Source organism: Equus przewalskii, chromosome 20 (genome assembly GCF_037783145.1).
Source record: "Equus przewalskii isolate Varuska chromosome 20, EquPr2, whole genome shotgun sequence".
Taxonomy (NCBI): Eukaryota; Metazoa; Chordata; class Mammalia; order Perissodactyla; family Equidae; genus Equus; species Equus przewalskii.
Window position 1 is genome coordinate 9445346 of NC_091850.1, and position 24657 is coordinate 9470002.

Here is a 24657-nt window from a genome sequence, read left to right on the forward strand (position 1 = left end):
CCTCACATGTGAGCCTAATCACCCCTTTTGCCTTCCCCCCTTCCCTTATGGTAACCATCAATTCAATCTCCATTGCTATGTGTTTGTTTGTCGTTGGTTTTATCTTCTACTTATGAGTGAGATCATATGGCATTTGACTTCCCCCCTCTGACTTATTTCACTCAGCATAATAACCTCAAGGTTGATCCATGAAGTCACAAATGGCCAGATTTCATCATTTCTTATGGCTGCGTAGTATTCCATCGTGTATAAATAGCACATCTCCTTTATCCATTTGTCCCTTCATGGGCACCCAGGTTGCTTCCAAGTCTTGGATATTGTGTATCATGCTGCAATGAACATAGGGGTGCAAGTGTCTTTATGCCTTTGTGTTTTCAAGTTCTTTGGATAAATACCCAGCAGTGGAATAGCTGGATTATACAGTAGATCTATTCTTAATTTTCTGAGGATATTCCATAATGCTTTCCATAGTGGCTGCACCAGTTTGCACTGCCACCAGCAGTGTACAAGGGTTCCCTTCTCTCCACATCCTCTCCAACATTTGTTGTTTCCTGTCTTGTTAGTTATAGCCATTCTGACCGGAGTGAGGTGATACCTCATTGTAGTTTTGATTTGCATTTCCCTGATAGCTAATGATGTTAAGCATCTTTTCATATGCCTGTTGGCCATCCGTATATCTTCTTTGGAGAAATCTCTGTTCAGATCCTTTACCCATGTTTCAATTGGGTTGTTGGTTTTTTTGTTGTTATGCTGTTTGAGTTCTTTGTACATTTTGGATATTAACCCCTTATCTGATATATGGTTTGCAAATATCTTCCCCCAATTGTTAAGTTGTCTTTTCGTTTTGTTGGTTTCCTTTGCTGTGCAGAAGCAGAAGCTTTTTAGTTTGATGTAGTCCCATTTGTTCATTTTTTCTTTTGTTTCCCTTGCCCAGTCAGACATGGTACTTGAAAATATGCTGCTGGGGCCAGCCCTGTGGCCAAGTGGCTAAGTTCATGCGCTCTGCTGTGGTGCCCCAGGATTTTGCTTGTTTGGATCGTGGGTGCGGACATGGCACCGCTCGTCAAGCCACGTTGAAGTGGTGTCCCACATGCCACAACTAGAAGGACCCGCAACTAAGATATACAACTATGTACTGGGGTGGTTTGGGGAGATAAAGCAGAAAACAAAGAAGATTGGCAACAGTTGTTAGCTCAGGTGCCAATCTTTAAAAAAAAAAAAGAAAACATGCTGCTAAGACTGACGTCAAAGAACATCCTGCCTATGTTTTCTTCTAGAAGTTTCATGTTTTTGGGTCTTAATCCATTTTGAGTTGATTTTTGTGCATGGTGTAAGGGAATGGTCTACTTTCATTCTTTTGCATGTGGCTTTCCAGTTTTTCCAACACCATTTATTGAAGAGATACTCCTTTCTCCATCATATGCTCTTGGCACCCTTGTTGAATATTAGCTGTCCATAAATGTGTGGGTGTACTTCTGGGCTCTCGATCCTGTTCCATTCATCTGTATGTCTGTTTTAGTGCCAGTACCATGCTATTTTGGTTACTATGGCCTCGTAGTGTATTTTGAAATCAGAGAGTGTGATATCTCCAGCTTTGTTCTTTTTTCTCAGGCATCCTTTGGCTATTGGGGTCTTTCGTTGTTCCATATAAATTTCAGGATTCTTTGTTCTATTTCTGTGAAAAATGTTGTTGGAACTTTAATAGGGATTGTGTTGAATCTATAGATTGCTTTAGGAAGTATGGACATTTTAACAATGTTAATCCTTCCAATCAAGAGCATGGAATATCTTTCCATTTCTTCGTGTCTTCTTCGATTTCTTTCACCAATGTTTTACAGTTTTTGGTGTACACATCTTTCACCTCTTTGGTTAAGTTTAGAAAGAGGTCAAACTAAAGAGCCTATCAACTCGATATAGACTGTTATATACATAGAATATCAAATAGAATCCTCATGGTAATCACAAATCAGAAACCTATAATAAGCAAGAAAAAAAGTAAGACAGAAAAATCATACATATTACTAAAGATAGCCATCAAACCACAAGGGAAGACAGCAAGAGAAAAAGAAGGGAACAGAGAAGAACTACTAAAACATGCAGAGAAAAAAAGTAACAACATGGCAATAAATACATATTTATCAATAGCTACTTTAAACGGCAATGGACTAAATGTTCCCATCAAATGCCATAGGGTGGCCAATTGGATAAAAAACAAGAACCATGTATATGCTGCATACAAGAGACACACTTCAGACCTAAAGACATTCACAAACTGAAAGTGAAAAGATGGAAAAAGATATTCCATGCAAACGGCAAAGAAAAGAAAGCAGGGGTAGCAATACTTATATCAGGCAAAATAGACTATAAAACAAAAACTGTAACAAGAGACAAAGATGGGCACTATATAATGATAAAGGGAACAATCCAACAAGAAATTATAACACTTGTAAACATCTATGCACCCAACATAGGAACACCTAAATATATAAAGCAATTATTAATAGACATAAAAGGAAAAATAGACAGTAACACAATAATTGTAGGGCACTTTAACACTCCACTTACACCAATGGATAGATCATCCAAACAGAAGATCAGTGAGGAAACATTGGCCTTAAAGGACACATTAGACCAGATGGACTTAGTAGATATATACAGAACATTCCATCCAAAAACCACAGAATACACATTCTTTTCAAATGCACATGGAACATTCTCCAGGATTGATCACGTATTAGGCCACAAAACAAGTCTCAATAAATTTAAGAAGATTGAAATTATACCATGCATCTATTCTGACCACAAAGGTATGAAACTAGAAATCAACCACAGGAAGAAAACCAGAAAAGCCACAAAAATGTGGAGATTAAACAAAATGCTACTGAACAATGATGGGGTCTATGAAGAAATCAAAGGAAAAATCAAAAAATTCCTGGAGACAAATGAGAATAAAAATATGACCTGCCAAAATCTATGGGATACAGCAAAAGCGGTTCTAAGAGGGAAGTTTATAGCAATTCAGACCTACCTCAACAAAGAATAAAAATCCAAAATAGACAATCCAAAAGTGCATCTAAAGGTACTGGAAAAAGAACAACAAACAAAGCTCAAAATCAGCAGAAGGAAGGAAATAATAAAAATCAGAGCAGAAATAAGCAAAATAGAGACTAAAAAAAAAATAGAAAAAATTAGTGAAACCAAGAGCTGATTCTTTGAAAAGATAAACAAAATTGACAAACCTTCAGCTAGACTCACCATGAAAAAAAGAGGGGAGGCTCAAATAGATAAAATCAGAAATGCAAGAGGAGAGATTACAACAGACACCTCAGAAATACAAAAGATAATAAGAGAATACTATGAAAAGCTATAGGCCAACAAATTGGATAATCTAGAAAACATGGATAAATTCTTAGAAACATACAACTTTAACAAAACTGGACCAAGAAGAAGTAGAGAATTTGTATAGACTAGTCACCAGCAAGGATATCAAAACAGCAATCAAAAAGCCCCTAAAAAATAAAAGTCCGGGACCACACGGCTTCCCTGGTGAATTCTACCAAACATTCAAAGAAGACTTAATACCTATCCTTGTCAAACTCTTCCAAAAAATTGAAGAGGAGGGAGACTTCCTAACTCATTCTAGGAAGCCAACATTATCCTGATACCAAAAACAGACAAGGACAGCACAAAAAAAGCAAATTACAGGCCAATATCACTGATGAACATCGATGCAAAAATCCTCAACAAAATACTAGCAAATCGAATACAACAATACATTGAAAAGATCATACATCATGGTCAAGTGGGTTTCACTCCAGGGATGCAGGGATGGTTCAACATCCACAAATCTATCAACGTGATACAGCACATTAACAAAATGAAGAATAAAAATCACATGATCATCTCAATAGATGCAGAGAAAGCATTTGACAAGATACAACAGCCATTTATGATAAAAACTCTGAACAAAATGGGTATAGAAGGAAAATACCTCAACATAATAAAGGCCATATATGACAAACCCACAGCAAATATCATTCTCAATGGAGAAAAATGGAAAGCTATCCCTCTAAGAACAGGAAGCAGACAAGGATGCCCACTGTCAACACTCTTATTTAACATGGTATTGGAAGTACTAGCCAAAGCAATCAGGCAAGAAAAAGAAATAAAAGGGATCCATGTTGGAAAAGAAGAAGTGAAACTGTCACTCTTTGCAGACAACATGATTTTATATCTAGAAAACTGTAAAGAATCCACTAAAAAACTTTTAGAAACAATAAAGGAATACAGTCAAGTAGGGGGATACAAAATCAACGTACAAAAATCAGTTACATTTCTATACACTAACAACGAAGTAGCAGAATGAGAAATTAAGAATACAATCCCATTTACAACTGCAACAAAAAGAATAAAATACCTCAGAATAATCTTTTGTTCTTCTCTAGCTGCAAGAATGTTGAAGGAATCATGACACTTCAGGGAAGATGTATACAAGGCAGACTCCCAGGGGAGGGGCAGCCTTCAAGTCTTATCCCAAGCCCTCTCTTGGATCTTTGCTTTTCTCTCCCAAGTGGAAAGAAATGTCACCCCTGAGTCCCAGCCTCTGCAGCCACTGACTCTGACCCTTCTCCATACAGCTGAGGTGGAGTAGGGCAGGTGGTTGATAGCGTTTCCCATTAGGATTGAAGACTTCATTATTTGACCTGGGATCCCACAGCTCCTTTCTGTGGATTTCAGATAGACTCCTGACCCACCCAGAGTGTGGAGAACTACACAGTGTAGATCACATATATAGAGGGTCTTGAGCTGCTTCATAAGTTCCCTTTCAAAAACATCACTAATCTAGAATCCTTATGAAAAAAGGCGTTTGCTTATTATCATTGTAACTGCTGATACTTTATTATTCTAGGCCAATTTGAATAGATTGGTACAACTTTTATTATTGCTGGTGGGTAAGCACACAGTTAGGTAACCTGGCTCTTTGTAATATCTGAATTACCATTATCAATACTCTTGTGCTTTGGGGCCATTATTAAGCAAAATAAGGGTTACTTAAACATGAGTACTGTGATACAGGGACAGTTGATCTGATAACCAAAAGGCCTACGAAGTGTCTAAGGGACTGGTCGCATACACAAGGTGGATATGCTGGACAAAAGTATGATTCACGTCCAGGGTAGGATGGCACAAGATTTTATAACTCTACTCAGAGAGGTGTGCAATTTAAAACTTATGAATTGCTTATTTTTGGAATTTCCCATTTAATATTTTCAGACTTCAGTTGACTGAGGGTAAACGAAACTGCAGAAAGTGAAACTGAGGATAAGGGGGGACTACTGTAATGATTTTTAAGGCTTACCATGACCTGACCTTGCTTTTGCTTCTAACATCGTCTCTTACCACTTCTCACCTGTACTCCATGATTCAGCCATATTGAAATAATTTCAGTTCCTCAGTGACATTGTGTTCCTTCTTATCTCCAGGCCTTTTTCCTGAATGAATATTAGCAGCTTGTGGTGAGGAAAGTAGGAATATTTAGGCACTACAAAAACTTCTATTTGCTAAGCATTCCTCAACAGGCCATTTATCCTTTGGAAATTTCTGGGTAACAGCTAGAAGATCTGTGGTTTAATTTCCAAAATTTGCATGTCAGGGTCCTTTCTTAGTTTTGCCTTTTTCTCTCTGTAACCTAGGCATATAAAAACAAAGGGTGCCTTTGTAAATGTGGCATTTTAGTTTTATTGGTGATAGTTAGGTTAAAGAAAGATGCTGAAGTAGAAAGATCTCATCTAAATTTTCACAGTTTATACCAGCCACACATAAGGTAAACTTTCACACTTATACTGATGAGAAGTCAGTTGTAACATTGTAAAGTGTGTGGAAATTAAAGTCCAAGATAAACTTAGAGAAAGAGGAGCAAAGCTTAGAAATGTGGAAGATAAAAGGATTAAAGATTAAGGTGGGGGTACAAACATTCCTTGAAAATGATTTTTTAAAAAGAGAGATTAAATCGTATACTACTAGAATTGGAAGGAAGCTTCATTTTATTGATGAGGAAATTGAAGCCCAGAGAGGTTTAATCTCCTGGTCATCATTACACAGCAAGTTAGGGGCAAAAATGGAGTGCCATTGTGGCCAGCAGAATGAGAATTTCTTAGAACATTCTAGATCCTCCGTATCAAGTATTTCTTTTTTCAAAGATTGGAATCTAAGCTAAAATCTCTTAATTTTTTTCTTCTTCTTCTTCTCCCCAAAGCCTCCCCAGTACATAATTGTATATGCTAGTTGTAGGTCCTTCTGGCTTTGCTATGTGGGACGCTGCCTCAGCATGGCTTGGTGAGCAGTGCCATGTCTGTGCCCGGGATCTGAACCAGCAAAACCCTGGGCTGCCACAGCAGAGCATACAAAATTAACCACTCAGCCCCAGGGCCAGCCCCCTCAAGTTTTGTTTGGCGATAGAGTGACAATTTGTTTGTATTCTGTAAATTATTATGGTATGCCAGAGAGTGCTAGGGATATGTAATTTAAAAGCAGTGACTTCTTATCATAGGGATCAGTAGAAGCACAGAAGCATCAAGACTGAGTTCCACCAAGCTTCTATTGCTGGAGGACCATCAGCTGTGCTTTACTGGAGAGAGGACGTGCCCTCCTGTCAGCTGATTTGGTGCTTAATGTCAACAGGAAATGTGGAAGGAAATTAAAGTGCAGTTCTGAGATGGATGGTTAAGGCGGCCAGGGTAAAAAGTAGAGGAAGTAATTGCAACATAGCCATCAATTTCTTTGCTTGTGAGATGATTCTGGTGTCAGAGATGACTTTGGCGTGAAGGACTCAGGCTTTCCCACTGAAATTGAAAAGGAAATCATGTTTTAATAAGCTTGAGGCCCATCCAGAAGCCTGGTGGTGGAGTGGGAAATAACCATGGTTGGACTACCTTGAACTCACAACTGGCAAGCAGATTTAGAACCACATTCTAGAAAATGATTTCTTAACAGGTAAATCACATCTGCCTTCATCGTTTGGTTGAAATATCTTGCAAGAACCCCACAATATCCAACCAACCCCCATTCCCTCTTCCATCTTGGTATTCCAGAGAGTAACACCAAAGTCACTCACAGACTTGGTGTCTAAATCTTTCTAGGCCAAAATTACCAGGTCTTTTGTACCAACTCTGCAGAGTCTACCAAACCAGTCCCTTTTGGCTCATGCCCTACTCACTAACTTGCCTTTTTCACTGAGTGTGGTTCTAATTTGTGCCAGTTCTTAGTCATCCAAACACCAGTAGTGGCCTGAGCTTGCTGTTTGTCTTCATGTACCTGTCTCTATGTCCTTGATCTATTTCAGAGATCCTTCAAGTGTCCTCTTTGTGCCAGGGATGCTGGCCAGTCATCACCAACCTTCAGCCCACCAAGAACGACTACCATGCTCACCATGCTGGGCATATCCACGGCTATGTAGATGAGGTCACGACCTGGTTCTTGAAGCACATGGGCCTGGGGATCTTCCCCTGGGACAGTCCCCGTGTGCTGGAGAGGCATTGCCTTCCCTGTCCCACCTACCCACTCCTAAGCTCAGGCCCAAGGAGGAGCCTCCCCTCCACCCATCTCAATGGTCCAACCCCATCAACCTCAAGCAGGAGGCCACAGCTGAGCCCTGCGCCCAGACAATGGCTCGACGCCCGCCAGCCCCAAAAGGGAGATGCTGGACAGTCACCCTAAAAAGGTGAAGGCCAAGGTGGTTCTCAGCTAACCAAGGTGCGCTGGGAGGCTAGGGCTTTTGGTAGAAACCATGGATTAGTTTTTTCTTATCGATCTCACTTTGTTACTTGTATCTCTCCTTGTGGAGAGACCTCAGGGGGCTGAGAGCTGGGCTCCAGGCCTTGGGTCAGACTTGCCCTCCATAGCATCTTTCTTTGGTTCTAGGGGCCTCTGGTGGGGGCTTGTGGAGGAGCATAACCCCTGGAGCCTGACTTTGGAGCTGACACCCCAGGCACCTGCTCCTCCCTCATGCCCTAGCCTCTGACTCACAATGTTCTGGGGAGGTAGTGGCTAGGCCTTCCTGGGGTTTCTAGCCTAAACAAGAACTAACTTGCTCTACCCCCAGGGCCCTCACACTCTCAAGCCAAGCCTCTCCCAAACCACCTTCGCAGGCCCTCCATGAGGGATGGGGGTCAGAGCCACCATTTAGGAGTCAAATCTCATGGTGGGAGAGACAATACAGGTTTTCACTGCCTTTGGGCCTGAAGGGAGAAAGAGGTGGTCGCATCTGGCTTCTTCCAGGCTTCCAGAAAAGTCTTCAATGTAATAAAACCAGAACATTTTGCATCTAAGAAAACAAACAAGCAAACACCCTACTTCGTCCCTAAATAGGAAAAATAAATGTCCTTCATATTGGGCATTTCTCGGCAGTCTTGACCTTTCCTCACTGCCAAAGTTGGTCACTTCCCACCACCCACCGTTCCCCATCTCACCTCAAGTTTGCTGCATTTCAGAAGAACAGGGGTGGAAGGCAACAGACACAGGGGAAGTGGTCTTTAATTCTCCTTTAAATTGAAGTGGGTCAGGGGGAGCCTTGTGTCTTATTTTCTCTTTGAGTGCTTTCTCCCCCAGAGATTAGTTAATATATTCATTACAAATAAGTTCATGAGATACACAAAATTCTTTTCGAGAAATCTTTGAGTTGTGCCAATTTTTCTCCTCTGGATTGCCTTGCCTGCACTGGGACCACGGCAAGACAGAAAAACAGCGTCAGCTTGGTGTCACTAGGACTACAATGCTAACATTAGGGAGGAGTTGGAGACGTTGGCTGGAGTGAGCAGCAAATAACTAGTCTACTTACCAGATCCTGAGAATGTTCTCCTCCCCTATATCCCTCCCTTCACTCCTCAAGTCTGGGTGGTTATAATGAAGGCAGAAAAATACTTAGGAAAAACAGTGCCATGGTAGACGTATAGGGATGATTCATGTAAAACAGACTTATCTGGTAAGGGCAGGGTGGGCAAGTCCAGAATGTGGCATGGGCAGAGAGCCCTGGAGTATGCTCCATCCCTAAAATATCTTTGGTGCACAACAACTTATCTGGAAACATATTTAGAGGAAGTAGTCTAGCAACCAGGATCAAGAAGGATCTAGGAGATACAAGAAAGTAAATAACTTGGTATATTTGATTGTCTAATTAAGCAAGGAAGCCACTAACTCTATACCTCAGCAGTCCCACTTCCAGGTATTTATTCAAGAGAAACGAAAACATATTTCACACATGGACTTGTGCTCAAATGTTCATAGCAGCTTTATTCACAATAGCCAAGAATATAATAGTCAGATGTCCATCAACAGGTGAATGGATAAATAATCTCTGTTGTATTCACAGAATGGAATTCTATTCAACAATTAAAAGGAGAAACTGCTGATACATTCTAAAATGTGGATGAATCTCAAGAACATTATGCCAAGCCAAAGAAGCCAGGCACAACATAGTGTATACTATAAATTCCGTTTATATGATATTCTAGAAAGGGGAAATCTAATATATGATGATATAAAGTAGACCAGTGATTGTCTGGGGTTGAGTGTGTGTCGGTATAGATAAAGTTTCCCCCCCTAGAATGGCCTGTATTTATAGATCTTGGATTCAAAGAATTAATGGAAAACACAGTAAAAATAGCCCTTACTCATATGAAAATATTTTTCAAAATGTTCAAGAGTTTTGAAAGTCATTCTGGTAGAGCTTTTGAAGAATAGTTGCATTTCTGTTTGTTGGAGTAATAGTAAGCTCATGCTGTAAAATAGAGTTTGCCCTGGACAGTGGTTTTAAAATGCTAGATGAGTGTGTCTTTAAGGACCTGTCCTTCAGTTTTCTTGGAGTTGATCTCCCACTGGTCCCTCTATGACCTGATTCTACCATTTATAACAATAAGGACTAAATTACTACAAATTATACCCTTCGTTGCTAAAAGAACCATTCAGAAAAAGACCTTAAAAAACTGCAAGCCCAAGCAAAAATGCCAACACAGGAAATTAAAAAACAAAGCAGAACATAAACTCCCAGTGGAAGAAAGAGCTCCAACTTAAAAGAATCTCTTAATCAATCTTGTTTCTCTCGGTTGATTAAAATTTCCAAAGGGAAGTTGGCTAAAAGAGATGGAATTCTGACGTAAATCTCAATATCTTAGTGTACAGTCCTAGTTGGAGGAGAAACTTGTAAAATTCAAGCGCAGCAAATGTAAAGGTTAAAATCATTAACAATTTATATTAGAAAAATTATTTGTAATTACAACTGTCCCTTTGGGTCCTCCATGAAGCAGATACATAAACAACATTAGATATGCAGATTTACTGATGGAAACAACTGTGAAGGGTAGAGAAAAGAGGGAGCAGGAGGGAGCTGCTGAGAGCCTTCAGACCACAATATAGGTTTGACACCTGTGAAAGGAGAGAGGCAAGGGAGAAGATTGGGTAGGAAGGGCTTTAGTCAACTGTACAGCTCTGAGAAATTTGTGGCCAATGGAGTTGCTGAGCAAAGATTGCCTGTTAGCAGAGTCTTGTGTTGGTCAGAAATGATCTGGCTCTAGTACTCTGCTGTGCTTAGTCACTGGCTGGGAGGAGCCTGTCTGGAGTAGGACCTCAGAGTGAATACTGCAATGGGTCTAAAGACGTGGCTACTGGAGGCTGTCAGTCAACTATACTCTTTGTGAAAGGCTCTCTTGAAAGGAGATCTGACTGGTGCACCCCAATAATCACACATAATGCAGAAGGCATTTAAAAGTAGCTATTGTATATGCTTTAGGAAATACTCTCAGTTAAAAATCCAAGCCCATAAAAACTCTTGTTATGTCAGATAGTGTGAATAGAGAGGCAATATTTTTTTAAAGATCCAATTAAAGATTAACATCATTGGGAACTTCTTCAGGAAAAAGAACTGTGCCCTCAATTATGGACCACTATTGATAAAAAAAAATTTTTAATCTAGTAGAGGTGATGCAGATTCACTCAATATATCCTCACTCTCGTGCTTGGTTCTATTGTTACGAAAAACATTCATTGTTAAATGCCAGGCTAGGATGTGGGTGAGGTCTGTGAAAATGTAGTTAATTTCCTTGGCATTGACATGCACTATTATCCAACTAAGAAGACGGAAGAAAGTGGAAATATCAATTTTGCATACACTAATTAAGAGAGAAGAGGATAAGAATTTATGACTGTCTTCATTAAGGGCATAATGGTTATTATCCTCTTCCTAAAAACTGATATCTTTATGAAGTGAGGTAGTTCTTAGAGATGCAGAAACATCAGTCAATTTGTTTACCATGAGGCACCACGAAACCTTAATAATTGTCTTTAATGGATTCTGACTTTTTGTCACTATAAATGAAACTTCATTTTTCTATCTGATCGAGTCCTTGTTAGGAATGTTAGCCCATATCTTTCCCTATGACCATCAGCCGTGCCTTCAGTAAACTGGAAGCAATGGAACAAGAGCCCTGGGATTGGAGTCATTAAAAAACCTGGCTTTAATTCCTGATCTCTCATTACCATCTATAGTTCTCCTTTAGTTAAAATAGAGTTGATAAAACCTGCTTCACTTGATAGTTTTGAAGATTGAATGCAGTAATATTTATTAATGTCATGGTACCAGGTGGTACCAGGTCATGGTGCCAGACATACCATAAATGTCTTCTTTTTTTTAGTAGGTAAACAAAAATGTTAGCCCAAATATTTAGAAGTTCCTTCTCCCATTGCACCATTCCTCTTTTCCGTCACCTAATGAAGAGTGTCTGATTGCTCATAAAAGGGTGCAGGCCTGTGTTTGGGATGCTCAGGTGGCAAAACTAAGATGGTCAGCACTCTGAAGGAGGCCACAGAGAAAGAGTTGGGAGTTCCAATTTTTCTACTTTGGAAAGTTAATATTTATTCATGTATGTAACCAGTAGTGGCCTTGCTGACTCGCTAGTTTGCCAACTATGCTGATTTGTGAGGGGGTAAAAGAAGACGAACTCTTCAAATGACTGGGATGATGCCTCCACTTAAATTTCAAGCTTATGAAATTTGTCTTTCTGTTTCCTGTTAGGAAAACATCTAGGGCCCCTTTTGCAGTTGACTTTATTATCCTAACTTACAGTGAGAAGTGCTCTTTTGTAATATTTTTGCCTTTTTCAACATCAGATTATAACTTTAGGTGGGAAGGACAGCATCCAAGAGAGGTTTCAATAAATCCAGCACAGCATTAATTCAGGTTTCTTATATTTTCCTTAGTACCTCAAGTAATTCAGTGCTGTGGGAAAAGAAATACAATGTAGACCAGTGATTTTGCAGGGTTTTAAAAAAATATTTGATAATACTCTAATAGGGGAAAAAAATTTACCTTGCAAGTGTTCTTCTAATAGGTTGTGTATTCTTTCACAAAACTAAATGGACAATTCTGTTTATGAATTGTGGTTTAACTAAAGTAGTTACAAAAATGAGAACCAAATGTTATGAAATGGGAATTTGGCTTCCCATGAAAACATTCATTTTATACCATTTTATATGGGACAACTCTCTAACCATAAAATGAGGTATTAATTATGTCAAATCTGAAATCATTTTTCTTCCTTAGTTAATGATATGAGAATACATTTCTGTAATTTATTTCTGTGTTCTTTAGTGTACCTATAAATTACATTGATTTGAGCTATGTTGCACTTGATTCCTTTCTCTTTCAAAGAAGAAGGGAAAAACACAGGTAAAGTAAATCACAAAACTTTTAATATTAACTCCTAATTTTGAATTTGTGTCAGTTAATGACTTATTTTCTAAGTTTCCTATGTGCTTCAAAATCTCAGTGTGTTTTTTTTTTTTCTTATCAGCTAGCAAAGTGCTTTCTAGAGATGGAAAGGATTGCTCAGAGGTGAAGGGTTTCCCATCACAGGGGCATTAAATGGTGAAGATTTTGTAGAGGGGATTCAAGCAAGAAATGGGTGGTTGGATTAAATGAAAAACTGGACCCTTCATTCCTGATTGCCAACCATTATATAAAACTCGCTTATGATCATCCGACTATACCTCACTTCTCACTCTTAGCCCTCTCCATTTAACTGTACCTTAATCTTTCTAAACTTCTCTCTGAACTAAGCCTAATAAGCATTTGTTAAACACCTAAGTGCAAGACTATATGTTAGCCACTGTGGGAGAATCAATTAACCGTAATGCGCACGTAATGTAAAATCTTGTCTATTTTATAATTTTCCAAATTTTTCACAATTAAAACTAGAAAATAAGCAATAAGCACTATTTACAAAAAAAAAGTGAATAAAATGCATAGTATAGAGCTCCTGGCCTCAAAGAGCTTACAACTAAAGAGAAGAGGATGTTTAAGACTGTTTTCTTAAAGTTCAGGAGGCTTTGGTCATTTCAATGATTCCAGAAGCCTTCTAACAATTCTGCATATTACACAAAACTTTGTAACGCATATACTTCATGCATGGTTTAGGAATAATTAATACTCAAGATAATATGCCAAATAACCAAACTAACCAATTAAAATGAGTTTCATCCTTTACACGGGAAAATAAGTTTATATATTAAAAACAAATATTGATCTACTATTGTGTACTAAAAACTGTAAGAACGAAGGATTTTGTAAAGCGCAAATTTCAGGTTATAGGAAATCAATAAATATTCATCTCAATCTCCTACGTTTTCTGTATGCTTCAGTAAATGTTGTTAGTTAGGATAATGACTGTGAATCATAAAAGAAAACTCAGTTACACAGAAAGATTAAATGACATTCATTACCAAATGGAGGAAATTTGACTAGAGCAAAATAAGAAATTCGTCTAAAATAATAGGTAGAGTAAACTAGTTTTGTGTTTAAAACTTAGTTTATTAGAAGTTAAATTTATTAGAATACTTCATCCCTTTACTATTCTGAAAAATTCTGCTTGCAGTAAATATTCTTTGTCTTATTTAAGTCTACCCATCTGTATACAGATCCACATGTAGAGTTAGCAACTTGAAGTCATAGTACAACTGATATACAGTGAATAGCATGAAGCTTTGCAAATAGCAAATCTAGTTCACTAAATCAACTTTTTATACACCTGCAATTATTGTACATATTGAATTATCAGTCTTTTATTGAATTATATTTCACTAATTTATTCAACATTTGTTGAGTTCATGGGGCACACCAGCATGTCAATAATAATGCTAGTCTGTCTGCAATGGAGCAAGTTGTAAGGGCGTGTGGTGGTCATCAGCGATCTTTACAAATATTTTGGGTTATCAATTTTCTTGGAACATGGTGAGATTGCCCTTCTTTAACATGAGATGCAGCCATACGATTTATGTTGGCCAATGAAATGTGAGCAGAAATGTCATGTGTCACTTTCAGGTGGAAGCTTTAACAGCCTAAACATGATTTGCTATGTCATCTTTCTGAAACTTCTGAAATGTCAGTGATCATGGACGTAAACATTGAAATGGATACTCCATCAGTTCCAAGTTCCTGGATGTTTACATGAACAGAATTATCCTGCCATCCCATCTTAGATATACACTGTGATCCTCAAATAAACTGTGTGGTAGTAAGCCTCTAAGATTTTTTTTGTTACTTATTATTATAGCATAACCTGGCCTATCTCATACTGAAATTGGTACTAGTCATGGGATGTCAAAAGAGAAAATCAAACTATGTGTCACTGACTTACCGCTGAGTAGTGGGGAAACTGTTATTGGAGGCTGGAGGGATAAGTTATGGGTGCCAAAATATTTGGTAAAACTCTTGCTTATAATAATTTGGAAGGCAGATCATATATCCAATGACCTGATAGCTCTAGGAAAAGAGGCTGAAAAGAGAACATTAATAGTTTGTTTGGTTACTGTTGGCTGTATTTAACATGGTACTACAAGAAACCAATGAGCTTAAAAAATAATTAGCCTTTTTTTGTTTAAAGCAAGAATAAAATGAAATAGAAAGGATAAAGAAATTCAAGGACTTTCAGGTATGGACCATGCAATTTCTTCACAACTCCAACCAATAAAACAAAAAAATGAAAAGTCTTTTGAACAACAAAGACTGATTGAAATGGCTTTAGTTGAGAATCATATCAAAGGTATGGCTGTCACAACCATTGTTTAAATCTCTGAGTGGATTAAGATGATTTAGAACAAAGATTCAGTTAAGGTTGTGGGACCCAGAAATTCCTTACAAAAGGCAAAGTTGCTCAAGTAAAAGTCATGAAAGGTATGGCTCTCTCTCTAAAGCCTAATTGATCCATGTTTTCAGCAGTTAATTAGAGAGAGAACGAGGGAACAAGACATGAGAAAGAAAAAATAAAACTAGCACGTTTAAGAATTATATCTAGAAAAGAACTGTAGGTGTGGCTAGTGGCACATGGACCTAACTTGAATCAAATTGATAAGAAATGACTAAGCATTTAATGTAAAAAAATCTTTAATCTGCAATAAAAGCCACCAACCAGCTATAGGCAGGAACAGTCTAAGAAAGCTATTGTCTCCTGAGGGACACATTCTCCAATGCTTGTTTCTTCTACAACCAAGGAAGACAAAGGAAGAGAACCTCCAGGAGAGTGGAGTCACAGATCACAGAGAACAATGAACCCTATTAGGATTGGGGTCTATAGAGAAACATTCCCTAACTCCAGTATAAGGAGTTCTCAAAAATATCTGCCCTGTTGGATTTTGGAGTTTTCCAGGACACATATTTCCTGTGTGTTTCCCATTCTATTTCTTTCAGAATGGAAATTCTTATTGAGGTTTTCTGTCCCCTTTCCACCGTTGTACTTTGATTGCAGTGGGATAGAGAAATTTCCTCTTAAGTATACGTCTCCAGATCAGGAGGAGCCAAATATGGACCTTGTCAATGCACATAATCCATAATCAATCTATAAATCAAAATTGAGATGAGTTTATTATGAGCCAGTTCTGAGGACTATAGCCCTGGGGCCTTCCTTCCTTGGGGAAGGAAGGGCACCAAAGAAGTCAGATATACAGAGTGGTTACATACCGTCTTGGAACAAAAAGCATACATCACATATGGTAGGAGTGTCCCTTTTACAGTAGTCATGAGATTGCTTTGCTGGCACAGCAGATCAGTGGTCATGAGGTGACCACAGCAGGTCAGTAATTAATTCTTAGTTTCTAGGAAGAGATGCTTATCCTTAAGGAAATGCTGATGTGGAAGAAGATACATCCTTATCTTTAAGAGCACAATTCCTGTCTTTGGGACATTGTAAATGTTTTAAGCAGATATACAATGCATGCTCAATAGGCCACATCAGGCTCTTTTGGAAAAACAAGATCAGGGCAAGTTAGTTTTAAACCAAATAGCTTCCTCATATACTCCAATATATCCTGTTGCTTTTCATTTATTTATCCACCTGATATAAAACTATACCACCACAGATTCTGGATTTTAAGCTTGATGCTAGTTACGGATTGGACTTTTGGATTGTCCCCTTTGGGGGTAAGGCTTGACATGTGTAACTTCTTGGCACAGCTTTATAAACTAATTTGGGATTTGCTACCTTCTCTACCCACTGCTGCCGTGACTGTGGAAGCATGCATCAAAATTAAGCTTCAATCAACTGGCTCACTGAGTGCTATGGACTGAATTGTGCACACCCTTCACCCCGAATTCCTGTTGAAGCACTAAACCCACAATATGATTGTCTTTGGAGTAAAGAAGTAATTAAGGTTAAATTAGGTCAAAAGAGTGAGGCCCTGATCTGATAAGATTAATGTCCTTATAAGAGACACCAGAGAGCTGTCTTTCCTTCCCCACTGTGTGGAGATATAGGGAGAAGGTGATTATCTCTAAGCCAGAGAGAGCTCTGACCAGAACCTGACCTTGCTGGCACTGTGGTCCCAGACTTCCAGCCTCCAGAACTGTGAGAAAGTAAGTTACTGTTGTTTAAACCATCCAGTCTATGGTATTTGGTTACAGCAGCCTGACTTGACTAATACTGTGAGAGAATAGAATGAGCAAAGCCCCTGCCAACCCATGTTAGATATATAAGAGTGAAATAAACCTGTTGTGATAAGCCAGTAATATCCATGTAGCCAACTAGGTTTTGGCCTCTCTGTTTGGATGCTTCACAAGAAACTCAGAGTCAAAATGTCCAAAGATGAAAACTTGACTTCACCCCCATACCTTCTTATTCTTGTTCTTTCCTATCTTAGCTAGTAATAGTTCAATTCGCCCAATGGTTCAAAGTAGAAGTCCAGGAGCATTCTGGATTTCTTGCACTCCCTCACCTCCCATGTTAAATCTATCAGCAAGTTCTATTGACTACCTTCTAAAAGTGAGCTGAATTTATCCAGTTTTCTTCATCTCCATAGCTCTCATCCTAGAACATCACTATTATTTCTTGCATGGATTACTGTACTAACTTGATAATTGATTTTCCCACTTCTACTCCTTTTTCCAATGTATTCTCCACAAGCAACCAGGAGTTCTTCATAAAACATAAGTATCAAGCATCAATCACTATCATGCTTAAAAACCTTCAATGACTTCCCATTATACTTTTTGAAAAAGTACAATTAACTATGAACCATGTCTATTTCTTCTACCTCATCTCTTGATTCCTTTTTGTCTACTTCAATCAATCATATTTTTCTTTTATCTATTCCTTGAATTTGCCAAGATATCTTTGGTCACAAAATATGTTTTTAATTATGCATTATGATAGCAGCAAGAACAACATGAATAACAATACGAATAACTAATATTATTGAATGCTTACCCTGTACCAGGCACTGTCCTAGGACTGTACATATATTAATTCATTTAGTACTCACAATGAAATATAGATTATTACTATGCCCATTCTATAGATTAGGAAACCAAGGCACAAAGAAATGTCTGGGTTCATTACACTAGTAACTGTTAGATACAGGATTTTAACTCAAATGATCTGTTTCAGAGCACAATATCACTTCTCTTCTTAAGTATTGTTCTCCCTGCTTGGTCTTCTCATTTCTCTTCTGTTTCATATGGTTGCCTCCTCTCACCATTTGATCCCAGCTTAAGTATCACCCTCTTAGGGAGATGATTGTATCCAAGTAGCCTTATCCTCACCACCCCATTGTTTTCCATCACAACGTTCTGTTTCCTACATAACGCATGTCACCATTGGTAATTCAAAATTTATTGTTTATTTCTTTATTTTATAGCTCAAGTGTTGGCAAACTTTTTCTGTTAAGGGCCAGAGAATAGGTATTTTAGGCGTCGTGGGTCATATGTTCTCCATTTCAACTGTTTGATTCAGCTATTACAGCACTGGGCATGGGAACTGGGGAACTGCGGGCCGCCAAAGCAGAACGTGGAAACTTAATCCCTGCACCACCAGGCCAGCCCCATCCACTCTGCTTTTTAAAAGGGCAGCATTGTCTTACTTCCACACACAAAAAATTGACGTTAACATTTCATCTGATTCTATTTCAGAAGCAAAGTGACATACCAATATGAAGAGGGGGGCATGGAACAGGTTATAGAAAAAGGAAGGGGAGAAAGAGCCCTTGAAACTTCATCAAGATATACCGACACCTCCTATTTTATACATTAAAAAGAAATTCTTAGTCATTAACAGTTGACTCTTTTCTTTTGAAGAATTGAAGTCGATTCCCTTATGATTGCATGTTTTTTCATTAGAACTCTTTTTAGCTTTGAGATTTCCCATTTATCTAGTATATATTCAGTTTTGTACAAATGAAAATCAGTGACTCATTCTGCACCTGGGTGGGAACAGAATGGTAGGTACATCTGGGCAGGGTAGTAGGAGCTGGAATATGGACGAGTTCTTTGAAGAATCAGTACAATAGAATGTGTTTAATAACATTGTGTCCTCTTTGTACCTCATCAACTTCCAGCTCTTACATCACTAAAGGGTTTGCTGGGTATCTCTGCTTCCTATGGTAAAGGTGCTCTAAGAACACATAGCCCCTAAGAACACATGGCTCCTACAGACAGTTGTTCATGTTAGAGAAAATCTCCCTTTAAATAGCCAAGTGCCGTGAAAGGGCAAGGAAAGAACTTGGAAACAATTCTAGGGTTCATTAAATCTTAGAAATTTAAAACATTGGATTTTTTTATTTTAAATAGAATTTCTTGGCTTGAAAAATTTGAGAAAGAAAAATAATTTGACAGTTTAAATTGAGATACATTAAGAAATTATCAAGAGCAAGACATTGAGGGAGATGGGAAAGTATCCACCACAATATTTCCCCAATATTTTGCAATTGCAACACATTTCTGATTGTTTATCTTGGAAATATCTTTTCTCCATTTTCTTAAAAATGGTTTGACCTACATGTTAATTCTTAACCCGAGTGGTTAAAAATCACCTTAATTTTGATAACTTTGTAAACCTCCTCTATCTTAGATGAAATTAAGCTGAAGAAGGTCAAATTAGGTATTGATACTATATTTTGGATAATTTCCTGGATCCGTATGTGAGAGAAATGAGTAACAAATGAACCTCTAACCTATAAAGAGATTCTGGCTTGGCTAGTGTCTTAATTCATTTGGGCTGCTATAACAAAATACCATAGACTGGGTGACTTAGAAACAACAGACATTTATTTCTCATAGTTCTTGAGGCTGGGAACTTCAAGATCAAGGTGCTGACAGAGTCGGTGTGTGGTGAAGGCCTGCTTTCTGGTTCATAGATGGAGCCTTCTCGCTGTGTCCTTACCTAGTGGAAGGGAAGAGCTAGCTCTCTGGGGTCTCCTATCCCATTCGTGAGAGCCCTACCCCATGACCTAATCACCCCAAAGGCCCCACCTCCCAATCGCATCACCCTGAGGTCAGGATTTCAACATAATGAATTGGGGAGGAGCCGTGGTCATAAACCTTCAGACCATAGCAGGCTGTTGGCTTTTTTCTTCTACCACATTCTTCAAAAAGAGTCTTGCCTTGACAAATTAGATCTTTTGAGATTTTATTGATACAGAATCAGGATAAAAGCAGTGAAAGAGAAGAAGAATTATGTAGGAAGAACTTGCAAAATTAGTTTCTGGGGAGAGCAGAAGAGTAGGATGAAGGAAAGGGTAAAGTGTTTGTGGGACACAGGTGGGCAGGAAAAGGGAGAGGAGTTTTAAAAAGTGTGGGTCTGATCAGTGTATATCTCCAATTTTTTTGAGAAATCACAAGTAAAATTTTGAGTTACTTTAAAATTATATTCTGCCTGTTAGAATTTTCTTTCTTTGATCAAGATGCTGCTCAATATCTTGGTATTGTGTGCATGAATGTCATAAGCATTACAGATCCATCAACTTTGTAAGCATTATACCCTCACACATGTGAGGCTGCCTCCTCTTCTTTTGTCGTCTCCATCATCAAAGTTGAATAAGTACCTTAATCACATGACGTGTCCGTAGTCCTTTGCACATTACAAAGGTGTTACAGCCGTTTTTTCTTTTTGATTTCTATTCATAGGCAAAAGTTCCAGATATAATCTGGAAAAAGCATGGCAACAAAAAGTAGCTATGATTTGTGAGAAAATTGCATAGATCGTAAAATGCATTTGACATAGTTCTTACTATGCAGTAGATTTCAGATTGAGTAACTGATATTTTTAAATTTCTGATATCATGATTTTCTCTGAGTGGAAGTACTTGGTTCACAGAATCCTGATTATCAATTTGGTGTTGCTGTAAACATTGGTTAAAGAGAATACCTCTAACATATGCCTAGGAACTGTGATATTAATCACAGTTTGAATTCAAATGGATTTAGGAATATTGTGAGTGGATCCCTGATAATCTCTTATCAAGACTCTCTCTCTCACCTTCTTAATATTCAACTTAGAAAACATACTTTTATAGTAAAGGAAGAGGCCAACTAGACTCAAAAGCAACAATAAACAATGGTCATTGATCTAAGAACCATTATCATTGATTTGATTGATATCAACCATAATTGTCCAGGTCAGAAAGGATCTTAGTGTTCAGAAAAAACATGAGTTCAATCATGGTTGACTTTGTGGTTTTCAGGCGCCAGTGTCATTATATTAGGGTACAATCAGCATTTGATCTTGTCAAAAAAAAATCACTGAGAAATTGAAAAGTTTAAACACTTGCAGCAGGAAATAAAACCCTTGCCAATTTTCATCTTTGCATGAGACAGAATGGAGGAAAGTGACATTAGTCATTGAATTTAGTGCCATTTTCTTTCTAGTTGCAAATTAAAAAGCCATACTTCCAGCATATTCAGTGTCAGTCAGACACTCATAAGAATTAATCTGTCCAAATTGTGTCTAACTTAAAAAAAGGTTATGAAGAGGTTGTTCTCATTGGGGAAATGAAGATGTCTCAAATGCTTTTCTAATTGTGGCATAATGCGGATACCAGAGATGGGTGAGAATTATTTATGTGTTAGGCAAAAGATCTTTGATTCAGATATTTATTTTCCAATGGAAAAATTAAAAAACAGTAACTCAAAGGACTTTAATGCCATTTTCAGGTGACACAAGAGGTCTAGGTAAATTTTACGTGATAAAATGTTACAATAAGTAATTTTGGGGGCAGTTGAAAGGAATTTCTGGAATCAGAACTTTCCTAGATAATTCAGGGTATATGATAAGTGTACCTGTCTGGCAGGGTACTGTTCTCTGTCTGTACTATCTGTGCTCTACTGGAGTGATCTGATTTAAAAGGTTATGCTTGGAAGTCCTAAAAGTGAAGCTTGAGCTGGGTAACGAAGACCATTGATGCCAGGGAGTTTAGGATGTCCTGCAGAAGAGGGCGTATGGAAGGGAAAGTCTTTGGAGGGGCAGAAACAGAGAAACAGTCAGATTATGTTTTAGATACATGATTATGATTAACAGAGGTAGTGGTAGAGGACAGACCAAAGAGGGAGAGGCTTAGATCAGTTGGTGGGAATAACAGTTCAGATAAAGTAATGAAGGTCTAAACTAGGTCAGTGTTAGTGGGGATGGAGCAGACAGATTCTCCCCAATTTTTGAGGAAGAAATAACAGGGATAAGATGGGCAATATGGTTTCAATAATTTCCATTTTCTCTAACGAGTAGGGCAATGTAGGAGAAGGACATTGTGTTCAAGCACAGTCATTTACAAAATATAGTTTCTACGTAGCTACAACCCCTACTTTAGGCTAAAACAAAAAAAAAATCAACTAAAAGTAGAAAAATAATTTCAATCTTTGTAGACCAGTGGTTCTCAACTTTAGAGAGCATCAGAGTTACCTGGAGGGCTTATTAAATCACCAGTTGGTAGGCCTATCCCCAGAATTTCTGATTCAATGAGTGTGGGGTGGGGCCTGAGAATATGCATTTTAAACAGGTGCTGAGATGATGCTGATGTTGCTTATGCAGGAAGCACACTTTGAGAACCACTGTCCCAGATCATTGTTTTAAACAATGGTTTTCAATATGTCTGTTTCTGTTTCTGTCATGATCTGTAGTGACTGAGTGAGTTACAAAAATAAGTGGATGGATCTTATTCCCATTTGTCCAATACATTTTAACTTGGCCTAGATCATGAGTTATTTTATTTGTTTGTGTACTCTGGTCCTGTTTTTGTAAGATCACCATTCATTTCTTTCTATCTAAATCCCAAGGCATTGTTTTTGTGATTCTCAAGGAGTAAAGTTATTTAATCTTTGCCTTGTAATTTATCAGGCAACATTTTAAAGCCATAGATCCAAATAATTATTTAAATATATGTCTGGAACATTTATAATTATAACCATGTAAGGACTATAATGTTTGCCTAATATCAGCTGCTTTTATTAGATCTATCATTATCATAGGTCACAAGCCTAGAAGTATACCATTCTCGTTTAATGTGATTCCTTTTCTGAATTTCAATATTCACTGTAGGATGCTTCAATAAGATAAAAAAATATACATATAGTGTCTTCCAGTGAGTTGAAAAGAACCAAAATAGATATGGAAGTAAAGGTAATGTTAATGCTGGAATAGATTCCATGCCTGAAAATCATAAACTGTCTTAATACTCATCACAGGGGAACTAAAGTAGATGAAACATGCATATGGTGAGATAGTTATTGACTTTTTTTTAACCAATCAGAGAAATTTGAAGATATGAAAGAGGAAACTCACGAGGAAACGAAGTAACAGTGCAAATGCAGAGAGATGTATTTGTTATGGAGGATCCTGTGACTGAACGATAAATGTGAGCTTGACCCTGGGAACCACGATGTTTCTTATGTGGAAAGAATCTGTGCTGCTTGTGGATGAAAACTGCCTTGTGAATTTCTCTTCCTGTGAATTTTGTGATAAAAGGCATGATATTTCTGGAAATACAGCATTTTCATATTTCTCTTCAAATCTGGATTAACTTTTTCAATCTCCTCCTAAGCTCCTGAGTTTTTGTTTCCTCACTAGCTGACCACTCTGTGGTCCTCTCTAGCACTCACAGTCCTTACTATGTACTTGCCTCTGACATCCCTCAGCTTTGCAGAATCAGAGCAACCGACTTTATAACCTGGTTCTACCATCCTCATTGGGATATATTTTCCATTTACTTGAGAAAAGAATTAACTTTGTGGGGAAAATGACTGAAAAAAGCTTTAAAATACATGTTCCCTCAAAATTGCTCAGATAAGCTCCAATTTTGTGACTCCTAGCTTTTCTTCCAAGTACTCCAGAAGAGAATATACTTCAGAGGCACTCAGTAAGAAGAGATGATGATCCGTCATCATCCCTCAAATGTGCCTTTCCACCGAGGTAGAAAGATTTGCCAATATATTAAATGGAGCTTTCGCAACAAGGTAATAGGAACTGTTTGGTGGGTTTGGTTAACACAGCAGAGAGTTTGCTACAAAAACATTCTTATAATCTAAGACCCTAACCTCCACACTCTAGGGAAATAGTTTCCCAATTGGAGAATATAGTCTGTTGAATACAAATATGCAAAGATATGCTTGTTTCTAAGTAATTGTTCTTTACCCCTTATGTGAGCAATCTCTTTGTCTATGGATAAAAGCTCTGGCTTCTCTATTTTCCAAAATGTACCTGTGCATGTGTTGTAAAATTGTCTACAATTTTCTGAAGCTCCTCGGCCACAGGTGAAAAGCGTCTAGTACCCTCCTTGCATGTCTGAAGAACATTCATCATCTGTAGAAATTCCACGGTTTTTAAATGGAAGCCACCTGTGTCTGTGTAATGCCCGCTATGCATGTGTATGACTGACTTTGCAGCATAAAACAAGGAAAATAAAAATGTTTGCCTTTTGCCTTGACTTTTTCAATTGAAAAAATAAAAACTATGGCAACTTGCAGTATGTTGTGAAGGAACTGCGTAAAGCATGATTTTCTTTTCTTGTACGGTTCCCTGGGAGAATCCAAAACAGAAACAAAGTGTATATATGTGTATGTTTCCCCACTTGGCAAGTTTGTTATAGAACCTAAGTCATCTATCGCCATGTCACAGAGTCAATGGAATCCTCCCCTGTGAGTCTTGCCCCAAGATTTTCTGTGTGATTCTCAGAACAAAGGATCAGTTGAACTCAGAGTAGCTAATGTTGTAGATCACATGGTGACTCAGAGCTTTTTTGGACATGTGTCTCTTCTATCTAAGCTCAACATTAACTTCTTCCTAGTCACATCATGTGGATTCTTTTTAACTTCCTGTTGCTTGTTTTCTCTACTGTATCATACACAGCTGATCACAT

The 24657-nt window shown here is 38.1% G+C and overlaps 1 protein-coding gene across 1 annotated transcript in view; it reads left to right on the forward strand.

The window, feature by feature from the left end:
• The window catches only part of HTR1A (5-hydroxytryptamine receptor 1A), a 64006-nt gene extending 39744 nt beyond the window's left edge, over positions 1–24262 (forward strand). The window contains exon 3 of the transcript XR_011530555.1: positions 23053–24262. The gene's annotated coding sequence lies outside the window, so the exon portion shown is untranslated. The remainder of the gene's footprint in view (positions 1–23052) is intronic.
• Positions 24263–24657: the final 395 nt, after the last annotated feature.